This window comes from Myxocyprinus asiaticus, chromosome 10 (genome assembly GCF_019703515.2).
Source record: "Myxocyprinus asiaticus isolate MX2 ecotype Aquarium Trade chromosome 10, UBuf_Myxa_2, whole genome shotgun sequence".
Classification (NCBI taxonomy): Eukaryota; Metazoa; Chordata; class Actinopteri; order Cypriniformes; family Catostomidae; genus Myxocyprinus; species Myxocyprinus asiaticus.
This window is the reverse complement of record NC_059353.1, coordinates 14,156,877-14,172,379: the sequence shown is the minus strand read 5'-3', so window position 1 is coordinate 14,172,379 and position 15,503 is coordinate 14,156,877. Positions and strand designations below refer to the sequence as shown.

General features: G+C 37.3%; 1 protein-coding gene across 4 annotated transcripts in view; it reads left to right on the top strand.

The window, feature by feature from the left end:
- The window catches only part of LOC127446787 (cytoplasmic protein NCK2-like), an 87,423-nt gene that overhangs the window by 50,349 nt on the left and 21,571 nt on the right, over nt 1-15,503 (top strand). The window contains exon 2 of one of the 4 annotated variants that reach the window (XM_051707998.1): nt 13,300-13,380. The exons of 2 other annotated variants lie outside the window; for them this stretch is intronic. The gene's annotated coding sequence lies outside the window, so the exon portion shown is untranslated. Of the gene's footprint in view, nt 1-6,971; nt 7,096-13,299; nt 13,381-15,503 lie in introns of those variants that run through there. One more of the 4 variants, XM_051707997.1, reaches the window with a different exon arrangement.

Sequence of the window (15,503 nt, the reverse complement as noted above, 5' to 3'; positions counted from 1 at the left end):
CCTGAGGATAAGAGATGAGATTTGATTACAGACTTGAAACTACTGAGGAAATAAATACCAATGAAAGGGAAGAATATCAGCTGAATTTGCAACAGACACAGAATGTTCTACTGCAAGCATGTTTAATGAAGCTTGAGTTTGGTTTGTTTTCTGGATTAGAGATCCTTATTTTTGACTGTTTTCCAAAGGATATGACTAACTAGTGTGACCAGATTCCTGTTTGTGGAAAACAGGACAGCCCCCTCCCAGCAAAAATTAAATTGACATATCCTTACCTAGTTCAATGCGAAGTAGAGGGTGCATCCACATCTGTAACTATTGTCACCTTGTACTTTTCACTGGCAGCAATCTTTCTCAGTGTGTTCTTGTCTTTCAAGAGTTTATCGTAAATGCAGAGCAGTCCAGTCCAAAATTAAGATGTACGAAAAGCATTGCCTTCATGACTGTTACACCGAGTCTAGATTTATGCGGTGTCCATGCTGCACTCATTAATGAGAACACATGCTCCACAGATGCACATGTCCCAAGCAGGCATAAAACAAACTCCACGACCTTGGCTAAGACACCGAAGTTGATGGTCATGCTCTCCAGCTCACAAAAAACATCTGTCCATCTCTCAGACACGGCCGTCTTTTTCATATTCCACAAAATCCGTTTAGAATCTGACTGATAGCTCAATCGGATTGAAAAGCCTTCATGTAAACACAAAAATTATCCGATTGAGCTGGATCCAAATGAAATTTCTATCCGATTGAAGGGGGTGATGTAGACCTAAAATAATCAGATTAAAATAAAAATATTAGCCATGTAAACGTTTGAATCCAACTAATTTCTCAATTGTATTCAAAATACCTTGCCCTCATGTGCAGAGATGTGGTTCGTATGTATGTTTATACATGATATTCTTCGCATGAACCTACAAAGCAATGACAGAAAGCATTATTAAGGGTATGCGGGCTCACACTGAATATTCTGCAGGGCACATATGTTCTTTCATGTCATCACATAAAGCAAAAAAAAAAATGCTGTGCCATTCTTAATAGGGACTTTAAGCAGCAGGTGCGGTTACAGCATTCTGTGTTCCATTGCGTGTACGAGACTTCACTTCCTGACGTCGAAACTATAATTTCTGAAGCATTTCTTCTTTGCTATAGTGACAGTCGATCATACGTGACAGATTTGGAAAGTAAACGTTAGAATATGTTTTACAAGATATGATGCAAAGTGAACACCGTAAATAGCCTAAACATCCTCCTCAAAACTTATGTTAAATTACACACAGTTATAGGCTTTGAATAAAAAAACCCGAAAAAAAATATCGGTAGACTATTAATAATAATATCTATGTTTTAGACGTAGGCTATTTATATCGTACAAGAGTAAAACTCTTCTTCTGACAGTTATTTAACACTGCAATCATCCCTTCACTTGCTGTTTTAAATAGCCTACCTTTTTTCTTCTTGAATGACTAAAGGCTCCATTCCACCATCATAATTGCTTAGTGATTTTTGCGTAGCGTTCCGTCCACAGATATTGCTTAAAGTCCCTATTATTTTATTTCCATTCCACATCTGTATACTCCTTTAAGGACAACTTTCATCCACTGTCTTTACTTCATACTCGCATCCAGAGATGCCTGCAGTTAGATTGGATGAGGAATGGGCATGAGGCAAATACATGGTATACTCAGACAGGGTATTAGACGCTGCTTCTAATTCTCTGTTTGCCAAGTAGAGTGAGTAACATAAGAAGAAAGCTTTTCTGGCATATTTTTTAGATATCTCAACAAAGCAAAAACACCAGTTATGGACTTTGGTGCCATTCTTACTTTCTCAGCCTTTCTCCGCTTCTTCAGAATGCAGCGACTGATGCTCTACACATGTGCAGAAGTTTGGTTTGGAATACATGTCAACGAATATTTGTATCAGATTGCAAAGTTTAGGGGACATATAAACAGTACTTTCGGAATCTGCAGTCGGATTGAATTTATTCGGATTGACGAAAATTAGTGCATGTAAACAGAAATATGATGAGTGACGATGTTTTTTGTGCAAGTCCATTCATCAAAGAGCGTTGTTTTGACTATCAAACTGACAACGGAGATTCTGGAGTAGAAGTGTTCAAGGCTGCTCTGAATGTCTTCCACTCTGGGATGTCTCTCAGTAGGGCCCACTCAAGTTTTTCTATGTTCTCCAATGAGCGGCTCCAATTTTGTAGGTAATCCACCAATGCTGAACAAAAGTTTGTCACTGCACAAAAGTAATCATCCGCTCGCATGTCACCAGCTTCAACCAGGGCATCCAACTTCTTTTTAATGTCAGAGGGTATTAATGATTCCTCCAGCCTGGCCTGCAAGACTTTTCTCAGGTCATGAATGTGCAAAGCTATGGCCGTGCACAACAGAATAAGCAGCAAAAAGCCCTTCACTTGCGTGCACCTTCTCAGATTCTGAACTTTGCTTCACACAAAAAATCTCTAACACTTGGTGTGGCACACTTACTTTTAGCAGCATCCACATGCTTTGTTGTATGAACATGCTGCACAATATCGGTGCGGCCTCCATGGGCGATGGAAAAGCGAGCTCCACAAATCTCACACCTCACTTTACTAGGCTTGTAGAAATGTAAACTCTTTTTGAAGATCCTCATTAAATGTACATGCACGCTTCCTCTGACATTTTTTTAAGCCGCATTCTCATCTGTGTGCTCTTTCAAATTGACTCTTCAATCAGTTCACTAACCGGACGTCTATTGATAGGGGATTGTGATTGGAGAGTTTAATCCAGTTATGTACTTCAAAAAACACGGTGTGATTTTATTGGTTTTACAAGCCGTATCCTTGGCTACCTTTGATTAGAATACTCACGTGACTGAGAAAGCCGCATAGGTGATAGAGAAATTTTAGGAGAGGGGAAATATGGGACGAAACACGATTTTTTCAGAATAAGTTGGGACACTAGAAAAAGTGTTTAAATATGGGACTGTCCCGGGAAAAATGGGATGTCTGGCCACCCTTTGACTAACTCAGTTGTAATGTGGGTAGTTGATATTTAAATACTTTTGGAAATTTTACATGTCCTGTGATGTGACATGATATATTCCACCGAAACACTATTTTATACTAATTCTTTTATAGTTATTATGCAGCTTTTATGACTTTATATTAAATGAGAAACTGGAATATTGGTACTTTTTAAATTTCATCACTTTCACAGGTGTGTTTATTTAGGCTATTTTTACTACAAATTTAAACGTGACCAATCCAATAAGACTTTTAAGTAAGGCCTAAACGTTTTAGAATGTTTTTTTTTTTTTTTTCTTTTTAGTATTTGATTTTAAAATCTGGTATTATATAATGATACTTATCATTTGTAATAAAATAATCATCTTTTGGTCTAAAAGAGACAATGATCAAATGAAGTATTTAATTCACTGGATTATCCAAAAACAGGCATTACCACATGGAAATTTATCATATAAACGTATTTCTTAATTAACATTTCAACAATTTCATTAAAATAACTATACCATGATGCGTACCATAACTGCGGAATAAAAATGACTCATGATATAAGATTTTGACCTTATCGCCCACCCCTAAATGGGATCTAAATGTGTGAATTTCCACAGCTCTGATAAGAATATAAGTGACACAACAGTTTTATTCCTGATTTGTACAAATCGAGCATGCTCCAAACTATGCAGTTTGCCATTCAGGACCACCTGTTCAGTGTATCTCTGGAGTGTTTTGAATAGCAAATCCTTTTGTTTCAATTTGTATGGCCTTTCTCTGTTCAGCTTGAATGTCCTGACACCCATCCGCGTGTCTGTCCCTCGCCACAGGGCAGGCTTGGAAACCAGCAAACAATAGCCTTTTCTCCCAGGATGGAGGGAATAAAGAAAAAGGAAAAAGCAGAGTGAAAATGCTCAGAGCGGAAAAGGGGATCCGTGCTGACGCTCTCTTGCGTGGTAATCTATCCTGGCGAGATGAGCGTGAGAGCTGTCAGACCTATGATATAAATGAATGTAGCATAAGGAGGAATGGTGGAGTGTTCACAAGTATCCCAGGAAACAAATGACTGACCGTTTAAATGACCCATGTCATCTAAATTTGAGAAAATATCTTGTGATTTTACGCTTATTATGCTTTTAGCCTTGAAATATTTGTCAAAATAATCGTAATATGATTTTTGTTGACCAAATCGTGCAACCCTAATACACATTATATGTTACCTGTCCAGTAATAGTGTTCAGTGAAAGCAAAGATTTTCTTTAGTGGTGCATATTTGTGTGGGAATTTTTTCTTTATATGTCAGGGTTCAAGGGTCATTTCAGGATCAGGGGGTTCTTTAGATTATTACTCAGAGGTCTGAGATGCATGTTGAACAATGGAAACATTGTTTGCTGAACAATGCTGAATTCATCTGTGGAAAAAGCATTACTGGAACATCGTGGAGGAATGACATCAAAGACAAATTAGATTACCATGTTTTTTTCACTGTACTCAAAGTCTTCTTAATTCAGATTGTGCCTATTATGCAAAGTGTTAACAAAAAGCACCCTTATTTGGTTGTGATACGAACAAAGTTGTTATTTGTAAGAAAAACATAGTGTGCGATCACATCACCCCAGGACATACTGAAAATCACTGCTGAAAATCACACTGCTGTGGCTTTTTTAAGACTGTGCTCAGTAGGGATGTAACGGTTTCAAGGTTTCACAATATACCGTCTGTTTTAAAACGGACGGTTATCATACCGTTGAAATCTTCTCATTGACTCATTGCATGAATAAAAGACAGATTTTTTCAGATCTTTTCTAAAATCCAAATCAGTTTAATTAAGACAGAATCGGCGTCATTTACACAGCATCATGTAAATTTGGCGAGATAAAATAAATCTTTAAATTGCGCCTTCCTCATGTTACATTCGACTGTCACTAAATTTTTAAGAAGGCATGCAGGTGTTGCGTGCGCAGCGCACCATGAGCACATCAGAAGCGCATCATACAGACATGTCCGAGCCTGAACCTTTATTTCCGCTGCCAAAGCGGTTGAAGTCCAACATCTTTGATTACTTTAGGTATGTTAAAGACCCACGAGGCACCATCAATGTTGATGATTACCCATTCTGTAAAGTTTGTCGCAAAAAAGTATCGGCTCAGGCGGGAAACACTTCAAACCTTAAGCATCATCTTTGTGAGAATTTGCGGAGATGATGTAAGTGGGAATACAGTATACAGGATAATAAATAATAGCCCCTGTTTCATAAAGACACCAGATTCAATATAGTTTTACAACATTTGTAATGACTAGGTTGGCTAAAGTTATGTTTATGCTTTCTGTCACATTCACAAATGCAGCAAACTGTTTTAAGCACTTGTTCAGCATTATGATGCGGCAACTGTTTGTTCATAAGTGCAGCGCAACTGTAGGCCAATAATGTGTTTGATACTACTAATAATGTTTTTCTGTAAAACATAGTATTAAATAGGGTTTACAAAGTGCATGGCTTTTGATGTGCAGGGAACTGACGTTGGCAGTATGCATGTGGGAAACTGACAGTGAAACTGTGGCAGGAAATAGACAGTATTGGACAAAATGGCAATAAATAAACTGCAGATTAATAATATATTGTCAGTAGGTATTATTTAGAATTAAACTAAATCACAAATGAAATTTACAATTTCATAAATCATAAAATAACAATAACAAAAAAAAATGTTTTTGTTATAATCATCTGACTACTGAACATGTTGCAATTTTTCTTGCTATTATTGTTTTACCTGTTTGTGATTTTCAAAAGCTAAAGTATTAAAATGGAAGAAATCCAAAATAGTGTTCAAGAATTGGTTATGACTGAAATATTTCTCTGTGTGTTTATCAGACATACTGTATATCATAACCAAATATTAAACCGCTAATAATATTATTAATGCACCTCAATACCGTGATACCGTAATGGAAAAATGCCATACCGTTACACCCCTAGTGCTCAGTAATATGGGTCAGTCAGTTTCTGTAGATTTTTCTTTCATTTTATTTTGTCATTTTGATCAAACGTTTGAACCTCTGCTGAGATCTGTTTGCCATTAGCCATATGGTTTAATGCCAGTTGTATCAAGGCTTCTTCGATGACGTCACCGAGCAGTTAAACAGTCATTAATTTTCTTTTATTGCGTACTGAAGAGGAGCAACCGCTAACCTCATCAGAGGCATTATGCGTCACCGCAAGCCCAACCCACTCTGCAGTTTGGCCTTTAGGACATTGCTGTTGTTTGATTCGTTAAATGTGTCACTTTTAACAGGACTCTTTTGATAGGTGGAGAGTCATAGATATACATTTTTAAACAATAAGGTAGGAGAGGCTGTGCTTAATTATACATTTAGGCCAAAACATTGCTAAAGTGTGTTGTTAGGCATGACATGCAGCGGATAGATGTAGAAGTTATAGTCCCTGGCATGTAGATTACAATAATATTATTTTAAGGAGGCTGCACAGTTATATACATTGTAGCTTGGTAGCTTGCTTCTTTCACCATAAAGTTTGAATATAGTATTATGTAGCCTAGTTCCTTTGGCCATGTGTACAGTTTGATGAGTACTGCTGTCCTTTAGCACAACTGATATGTTGATGTTGACATAGTCTCTCATTTTCACAAATAACTGGTTTGAAATGTCTGTCGACATGTCACTGTCAAACTTGATCCCTTCTCGCTACTTTCTATTTTAAACTGTTGTATGATGTAATGTCTTACATTTCTCAGATCAGAACAGCCTGCTCAGTGTGTGTGAAAGTTTATTTGTCGGCAGGGAAGTGTGCAATGGGTGGACTGCTAGTTCAGACTAATCATTAACACAGGCAATGGGAAAACACATGTCCCTGTTTAGTGAAGTCCTGACCTGATTTCTCCAATGCTTTCACATTGGGCCAAATTTACTCTTTCCCAAAGCTCCACACTCCACCACATTAGCCTAATTCTTGAACCCATTTGGTAGACTTTCAATAAATCTGCATTACTTCCAGGAGATGTTTGCTAGATGAAGATGAATGAAGACGTCCACTGTTGCTACAGACATGACCGGAATCTGAAAGAGGTAATGGCAGTGAGATGACAGGTGGATCTGTCCTCGACCTAAATGAAGTATACTGAAGAATCTGGTGGGCCTTTTTTGTCTCCCGCTCTCTCTTTCTTTGTATCCACTCTTTGCAGTGTTTTTATGCTGGGTAAAGAACTTGAGAACATCTTTCTATAGAGTGCTGATGCAGCCAAAAAGTCTTTCTTTAATTCACACTTGAAATTCCCACTGAGGGGGGCAGGCCAGGCCAGCTGCATTTGAAGTAAGGATACCGTCTGCAACATTGTTTTTCTTGAATTCTTATGCGCTCGCTTTTTTTGTCCCTTATCTTGTTGCTTCATTTCTTCTACATCGGCCTCTTTGAACTGGCAAAATAAAAAGCAAATGCAGTGTGATCTATATATGTGTGAGCTTTTTTAGAAAGGATAGCTGCTAAGGGAATAAACCATTACGACTCAGGGGAATTGTATTGTTATTGCTCATAGGTTTCTCTTTTATGGCTTTGGAGATTTAATGGAGTTCTTAGTTAGGTTTCAATTAAGTATCAACGTTGTCTTTTTCTGAAAAACTACAGAGCCATAAAATTATTTTGGATGGCATGGCATAGCTCAAATAATATTGTCTTGGAAGAAGAGTTTATTTTAAAATATCCAACCTGATCTCATAAAAACCTGTTACTATTAGAGGTAGACCGATATATCGTTGGTGCCGATAGTTGTTTTTCGGAACTATCGGTTATCTGCAAAAATCTATGCTGATTAGTTTTATTTTTTTTCCTGATTGTTTTTATTCCTCATCAACAATCCTCATCTGGTGAAACATAAATATAAACTCTTTATCTGGTGAATATATATCGGACTTAATGAACCAGTAAAGTCCCCCGTAATGTACCAAATCGTAATTTTTCTAGATATTATTGAGCAATAAACTGCTTTTGGGACTTTTTTCCTGTGCCCTTTTTAGGAAGGAAAGACTTGATTTAAAAAAAAAAACTATTGGTCGATTAATCGGTTATCGCCCTTTTCCATCAGCTTAGTTCAGCAAAATCCACTATCGGTCGACCTGTAGTTACTATACCTACATTTTTGCAAAATTTCTTTTATGTGGCTTGTTGTATGTTTTGTGACACATTCCTGGTGAAATGAACACTAGAGGTGTTAAATCAACAATGATTTATATTCCCTTTCACACAAATCACAAGATTATAAATTCATAAACACTTATCTTTTGCTCTGTTCTTCAAACAATGCTATTTTATGACATGAAAACAAAACTTTTACTATAATGCATTACTTAAAGGAATAGTTCACCCAAAAATAAAAAATTGCTGATAATTTACTCACCCTCAGGCCATCCAAGATGTATCTGAGTTTCTTTCTTCATCAAAACAGAATTTAAGATTTTTAGGATTTCATTTTGGGCCTCCTCCTTTAAACAATGCAAGTGAATGTCCTCCATTTTTTTGACGGTCCAAAATGCATATTTAGGGTGCATCAAAATAATCCACACGACTCCAGTCGACAAATAAAGTTCTTCTGAACGCAAACGATTGATTATTTTTAGAAACAAAACTATACTTATATACTTTTTAACTACAAATGTTCACTTCTATTCGTCTCTGTGATGCACGCTTATGAGAGGGATGACGTAAGCTCATTGGTAAGGTCACGCGTGGAGGAGGCAGGAAGCGCGTCATCGTTTACAAGAGAAGGAGCACTGTACAAATGTTTAATTGTCTTTTGTGCTGTTTTTCCAGCGAACTCCGATATATGTGAAAACTTTGTCATATAGCCTATATATTTCTATATAGTAGCTATAGTAACAAACAAAACATGATACTTTCTCTACTGATAGGGTGCCATTGGGTCCTTCTGGCCTCGGATGGCGCTTCCAGTTTATTCGTAGCAAACTGAAAAACACCTCTAAAACGCTGGGGCTCAGTAATGGTGGAAAACCATTATGTTCAGTAATGCAGCTAGGACTAGGAGTGTTCTCACCGGCTACCTCGCTAATTTTCCAACGGTGGGATTGCTATGGTCCAATCATGGCAGCACAGGCTCTCTGCCTCTGTTGGCATTGGTTGGCACTACATGTGCACCACCATGTCTCCATAGACCTCCCCAAGACTTGTGATTGCGCCACTGCTGCAGCCTCCTCCATCCCCCTAAGTTCCTCATCGGTGTATTCGGGCTCAGATAGGTAGGGTTGGGTGAAAAACTCCATCTCCTCTTCTCTTCTAAAATCAAAATCCAATGACATGAAATTGTTTTGGACTGTTTTGGTTTGTGAGCAGCACTTGGTCTGTGGTCTGTGCAAGTTTCTCTTGTAAACAATGACACGCTTCCTGACTCCTCCACCACGTGACGCGTGACCTTACCAACGAGCTTACGTCATCTCTGTCATGAGCGCGTGTCACAGAGATGTACGGAAGTGAACATTTGTAGTTGAAAAGTATATAAGTATTGTTTTGTTTCTCAAAATAATCAATCGTTTGCATTCAGAAGAATGATTATTTTGATGCACCCTAAATATGCATTTTGGACCGTAAAAAAATGGAGTACATTCACTTGCATTGTTTAGAAGAGGAAATGAAATCCTAAAAATCTTAAATTCTGTTTTGATGAAGAAAGAAACTCAGATACATCTTGGATGGCCTGAGGGTGAGTACATTATCAGCAAATTTTCATTTTTGGGTGAACTATTCCTTTAAGGTGACATTTGCTTGTCATGAATGCAGTCAAATTGTGCAGTGTCTCAATTGATGCAAAGGGTACAAGTCCTGAGCATTCACCTTAAAATCCTCATCTGTTTGGAAGATCTTAACTAGGCCTGTCAGGATAACTAATTTTTGTTGGATGATATATTGTCCCAGAAATAATTGCAATAGACCATTTTATGCCACTGATATAATAATATAATAACAAAATAATGCAAAGACACCCTTTCAAAGAGCAATGAACTTTTAATTCTTAAGAATATTCAGACATTGGAATCGGAAAGTCAAAAAAAAAAAAAAAAAGAAACGGGAAGGCCCCTTTCCATCTCCAACTGCGTTTTTTGTTCCCAGCTCGGAAAACTGGATGGGATGGTTATGTTTTAGATGAGCTTTTATGTTAGTTGTATTGCCACTTTTCATTGCCACTGTCTTTAAACAAAGTCGGCATACTGGCTCGTTCACGTTCATGGACTCTCCTCTCTCATTCGGTTTAAAGCCAAAATGTTCCCACACCGGAGCTATGGAATGCGGCTTTGAAGCCAAGTCCATTTGGACTTATTCTTCCAAACTTTCTGGCTGGAATTATGCAGTCGTCGGGAAAACACCTGTTACAGGGCTTGACATTAAGCATCGTCATGTGCTTGTCCTTTGCGCAAGTAAATTGGTCATTCACTTGTCCGAGTAAACAAGTTACTTGTCCAGAGACAAAAAGAAAAGAAAGGATGTAAGAAAGTCATCATTTACACCTGATATGGATTAAGAACACAGTGCAGAAAGACAGTAAATCATTACTAACCCTCAAGCCTGTATGAATTTCTCTCTTCTGAAGAACACAAAATTAGATTTTTGGCAGAATGTTAGTCACAGTCACTGTTCACTGTTACTGCATCTTTTGTTTCTCCATAAAATAAAAGTGGATTGAGAGTGAAACTAATATTCTCACTAACATCATTTTTTGAGTTCCATGGAAGATAGAAAGTCAGATAGGTTTGGAACAACATGAGGGCGAGTATTGATTACATAATTTTTGGTAACACTTTACAATAAGGTTCATTAACATTAGATAATGCATTTGCTATCGTGAACTAACAATGAACAGTATTTTACAGCATTTATCAATCTTAGTTAATGTTAGTTACTAAAAAAAAAAAAAAAAAAAATGTTGTTCATTGTTGGTTCATAGTGCATGAACTAATGTTAACATATACAACTTTTTATTTTAATGTATGAAAATGTATTAATATATTGTATGTTGGAATTAACATTAACCAAGATTAATAAATAATATAAAAGTGGTGTTTATTGTTAGTTCATGTTAACTGATGTAGTTAACTAACATTAACAAATTGAACCTTTTTGTAAAGTGTTACCCAATTTTTATTTTTGGGTAAATCATCTCTTTGAGAGTACAAGCCAATTCTCACCAGGTGCATTAAAAACGGCTGTTTAATATTGACAAATTGCATTGAAAATGTTAACAGATAAAATCCTGAGAGAATCCTGCTAAATCAGTTATGTTGTATATTCAAAACAGATATGCATATTATGTTTTCATTGTGTATAATGTATTCATGTTATAGTGTTAATATTATTGTAATGTATATTGTTATATACTTATTAAAATTGACTGATTCACATGGCAGAGAAAATACCTCGGATACATACATTAGATGGAGCTCTAGAAGATGAGGGTTGCATAAGTCTGTTTTAAGTGTTTCTCTTCACTCTACAGATGGTTTTATTGCACAAAGCGTTTTTGCAATTTCTGCCTTTCTTGCTGTTTTATGAGGTAGTGCCAAGATGTGACGAGACAAAATTAGATTTCTCCAACGTTGCGTGCTTGCGATGAAGACAGCTTTGTTGATTATAGTCTTTTTTTCTTTCTTTTTTTTTCTCCCCAATTTGGAGTGCCCAGTTCCCAATGCGCTCTTAAGTCTTCGAGGTGGCGTAGTGACTTGCCTCAATCTGGGTGGTGGAGGACGAATCTCAGTTGCCTCCTCATCTGAGACCGTCAATCTGTGCATCTTATCACATGGCTTGTTGAGCGCGTTACCGCGGAGTGTGGAGGTTTCACGTTATTCTCCGCGGCATCCATGCACAACTCACCACGCGCCCCACTGAGAGTGAGAGCCACATTTTAGTGACCACGAGGAGGTTACCCCATGTGACTCTGCCCTCCCTAGCAACCGGGCCAATTTGGTTGCTTAGGAGACCTGGCTGAAGTCACTCAGCATGCCCTGGATTCGAACTCGTGACTCCAGGGGTGGTAGTCAGCGTCTATACTCGCTGAGCTACCCAGGTCCACCAGCTTTGTTGATTATAAACAAGAGCAATAGTTTTATTGCATCGCTCGCTTATAGAGACGTGGCACAACACCACTTGCATGTCCAATTAACAGGTTTATACCTGTTTATATATGTAAAATCTAAAGTTCGGTAGATATGCGCACTGCTCGCACTCATAAGCTGCTTAATGGTGCAACAAGAGTGAAGGCGAGAGGGAGAGAGGGCGACGCGATAGAGGGAATTCCCCACATTTTGAAAGTGAAACATGCAGGAATGATTAAAATTGTGCTCAATCCCCGCAATCCCGTGCTATTGAGCTAATATTCGTTATTTAGATTTCAATCAGGCTACTTGTCCGTTCGGACAAGTAAAGTTCTCTTTAACGTGCCCGTTCAGAATTTCCACTTGTCCTGGACAAGCGTCAATGTCGAGCACTGTATTAAAACACATATTAGCCTCGAGTAACATGTAATCTTCACCTGTCGCTGTCCACTCTGTGTGTGTGTGTGTGTGTGTGTGTGTGTGTGTGTGTGTGTGTGGAGCTGCCTGAGCCCCACCTCCGACAAAAAAGACATTCATTCTTATGTAAACAAACATGCATTTAAACACAATGGGCAATATCGAGGCCAGCAAAAATGATCTAGGTCATGTCCATATATCATACGGTAAGTCGATAACATAATTATCGTGACAGGCCTAATCTTAACTTGCTTTAAGTGCCACACATTGGACATTACACCTTGGAACTGACGAGATACGCGTAAAGAGCCACGTAAAATAATTTTGTAAAAATTGTCACTATAGTCACATAATTTTCTTCAGATCAGGCTCAATGGCTGAGCACAGTTTGAGACTCCTCTCAGAGCTCACAGATTACAAGGGTCTTGTCTCAGGAGAAACATCTGAGAAGCAGGAGACTAAAGCAGAAGTCTCATTTGCTCTCCCTTTAATCTCATTGCTGTCTTATTGAAACAATTGAGACATTAAAGAGATCAGATTTGAAAGATTGTGAGAAATATTGTGATCTTTCTTTCCTTTTGGGGAATACTAGATAATAATGAAGGTGTTGCAACGAATATTGTGTAATCTGTACATTTTTGGCAGATATTTGCTGAGTGAACCTGCTTTGCGTGCGAGTCATGTTTAGCTGGGTTAAGCGAATGTGAGCTGGACATTAGGCTAGCGGATGTTTTAGCCGTATTAAATGCTTTTTGTCCCTAGAGTGCAGAGCTCAGAGTGTGGGAGTGCTAAGAGTTTCTGGACTATGGGAATATGTCTTGGCCGTGGATAGATCAATTCAAGGTCAGAGAGTGGCTTCCTTCTCTTCTTGCAAACATTGTACACTTGAACACTCTGAGAAAAGTCGGGCGATATCATTACAAAAATGATATCTTGATATTTTGCAGCCTATTGATGATATTCCATATTTATTTTGATCATTATGTATATGCTCTGAAATGGCTCAAAGGTGATGTTTTTTTTTACATTTTGTTTATTTTTTTTACTAGAGGAACCATCATTTCATCAGAACCCATTCACTACTGTAGCCAAGTAGATTCAGTATTTTAAAGGCATTGAATAAAAATCTGTTTAAAAATTATAAAGGCAAGTTTTTCACTAAGTGAACACAAGAGAGAATGAGATATAATCATTTTCACTGATATTCACTTTTATATTTATATTTTATATACAGTGATACATAGTAGCTTAATAAAAAGCATTATTTACCTTCATATATTTTTACTAAAATAAAATAAAAAAATTGGAACGTAGTCGAATATTCCAAAATACTTGATACTTAATTACTGTGGGATCCATTTAAGTTTATTATTATAATAATATAATGAATTACCATAATTTTTTGAGGATTAGATTTGTTTTATATAAAATTATATATTTATGTCCTAATAACTTCACCTTCATCTGGAGCTTTTATATTGGCACTGAAAGTACAGCATGTATTTGACAGTTTACAATGTTTCGCATCTGGTGAAACGCTGTCATTTCCTTCTTTTCTGTTATTTAGTTTAGTTCCTTTGTATAGTAAATTGTAGCGGTTTCTAAAGTTTGGAATTGCACGAATGCTTGAACATGCAGTACATTTACAATGCATGTGGACTGCTCTAAAAGCGCTAAAAACAAGAGCCCATGAGCCCCACGCTTGCACAGAACATAGTGGATTTTGCAGATACCAATAAATAAGGTGGTAGAAAAGGCAGATGGCCGTTAACCGATTAATCAGCTGATAGTTTTTAAAATCGATTTAAAAATGTTAAAAAGAATGTTCTTAGTCTTTCCTTACTTAAACGGGGACAGACATGGAGGCTACAAAATTCCAGATGCAGTCTATTCTGCAACCAAATCCCAATAATAACAAGAAAAAATGACAGTTTGGTGCTTAATGCAGGACTTTTAAACTAAAACAAGCCCGGAATGCCCAAAAAGTTTATTATTTGGGGATTTTTTTAATTTATTTTTTAAAAACCAAATAAAGCTTTTATAGCCTATATTCACCAGATTGAGTATTTTATATATCACCAAGTGAGGTTTTTATTTATTTTTCCCAGGAAAGTTGGAGACACTATGTATGTTCTGCAGGGCACGTTTCTGTATGGTCACATTTTTTTTGCATGCTCTTGCTTCAATTTAGAACACTTGAATATCTAATCCAATAACAAAATATGCATTGAAGTGAGGATAAACATATGGATGAATATTGATGAAAGATTTATATCCAACATATCCCCACAAGGTGTCAGTAGCCTAGTTTCCATCCACTTTTTGCGCTATATTGTTATCGACAAAGTGAAAATGCAAACAATTTTTTTGCAAAATTTGCCGTCTTCTGCCTATTTCCATTCAAATGGCCTTTTATCAATAAAAATGGTGTGCGTGATGACATCATGCCAAAAAAACACACTTTGTCGCAGAAGTTTTGGTTTATCTCAAAAGAAATCTGTCCTTAAGTTGTTTCCATTCAGAAATGTGTGTTTATCACTAATTCGCCTCCCAGATGTCCCTAATTTTTTTGGTAAAATGGGGAGAGTATTGAGACAATTCATTGAAATTAGCCAGCTTACTGTCATTTTAATTTCACAAATAAAAGCAATCAGAAGATGAGGAATTGCAATCAAAAGGGAGCAGTTGCCCTTCTGATAGGACTGTAATATTGGTCCTGATGTTGCGCCTATCGCAGGTTGCCACCGGTTCCGAAGCGAATCGTCATGGCCCTGTTCAAGCTGGCAACCTGCACCAAGTAGTGGTGGAAACAGAAATTATATGTTTTTTGTATTGTGGGCTAATTCGGTGACTGCCATCTATTATTTTGAATGGTGTGGAAAAGCAACTTTAATAAATAAACGGATGTCTACCATGATTAAATTAATTGCAAAGAGTGCATGATACGAGATATGTGTACTGGCACT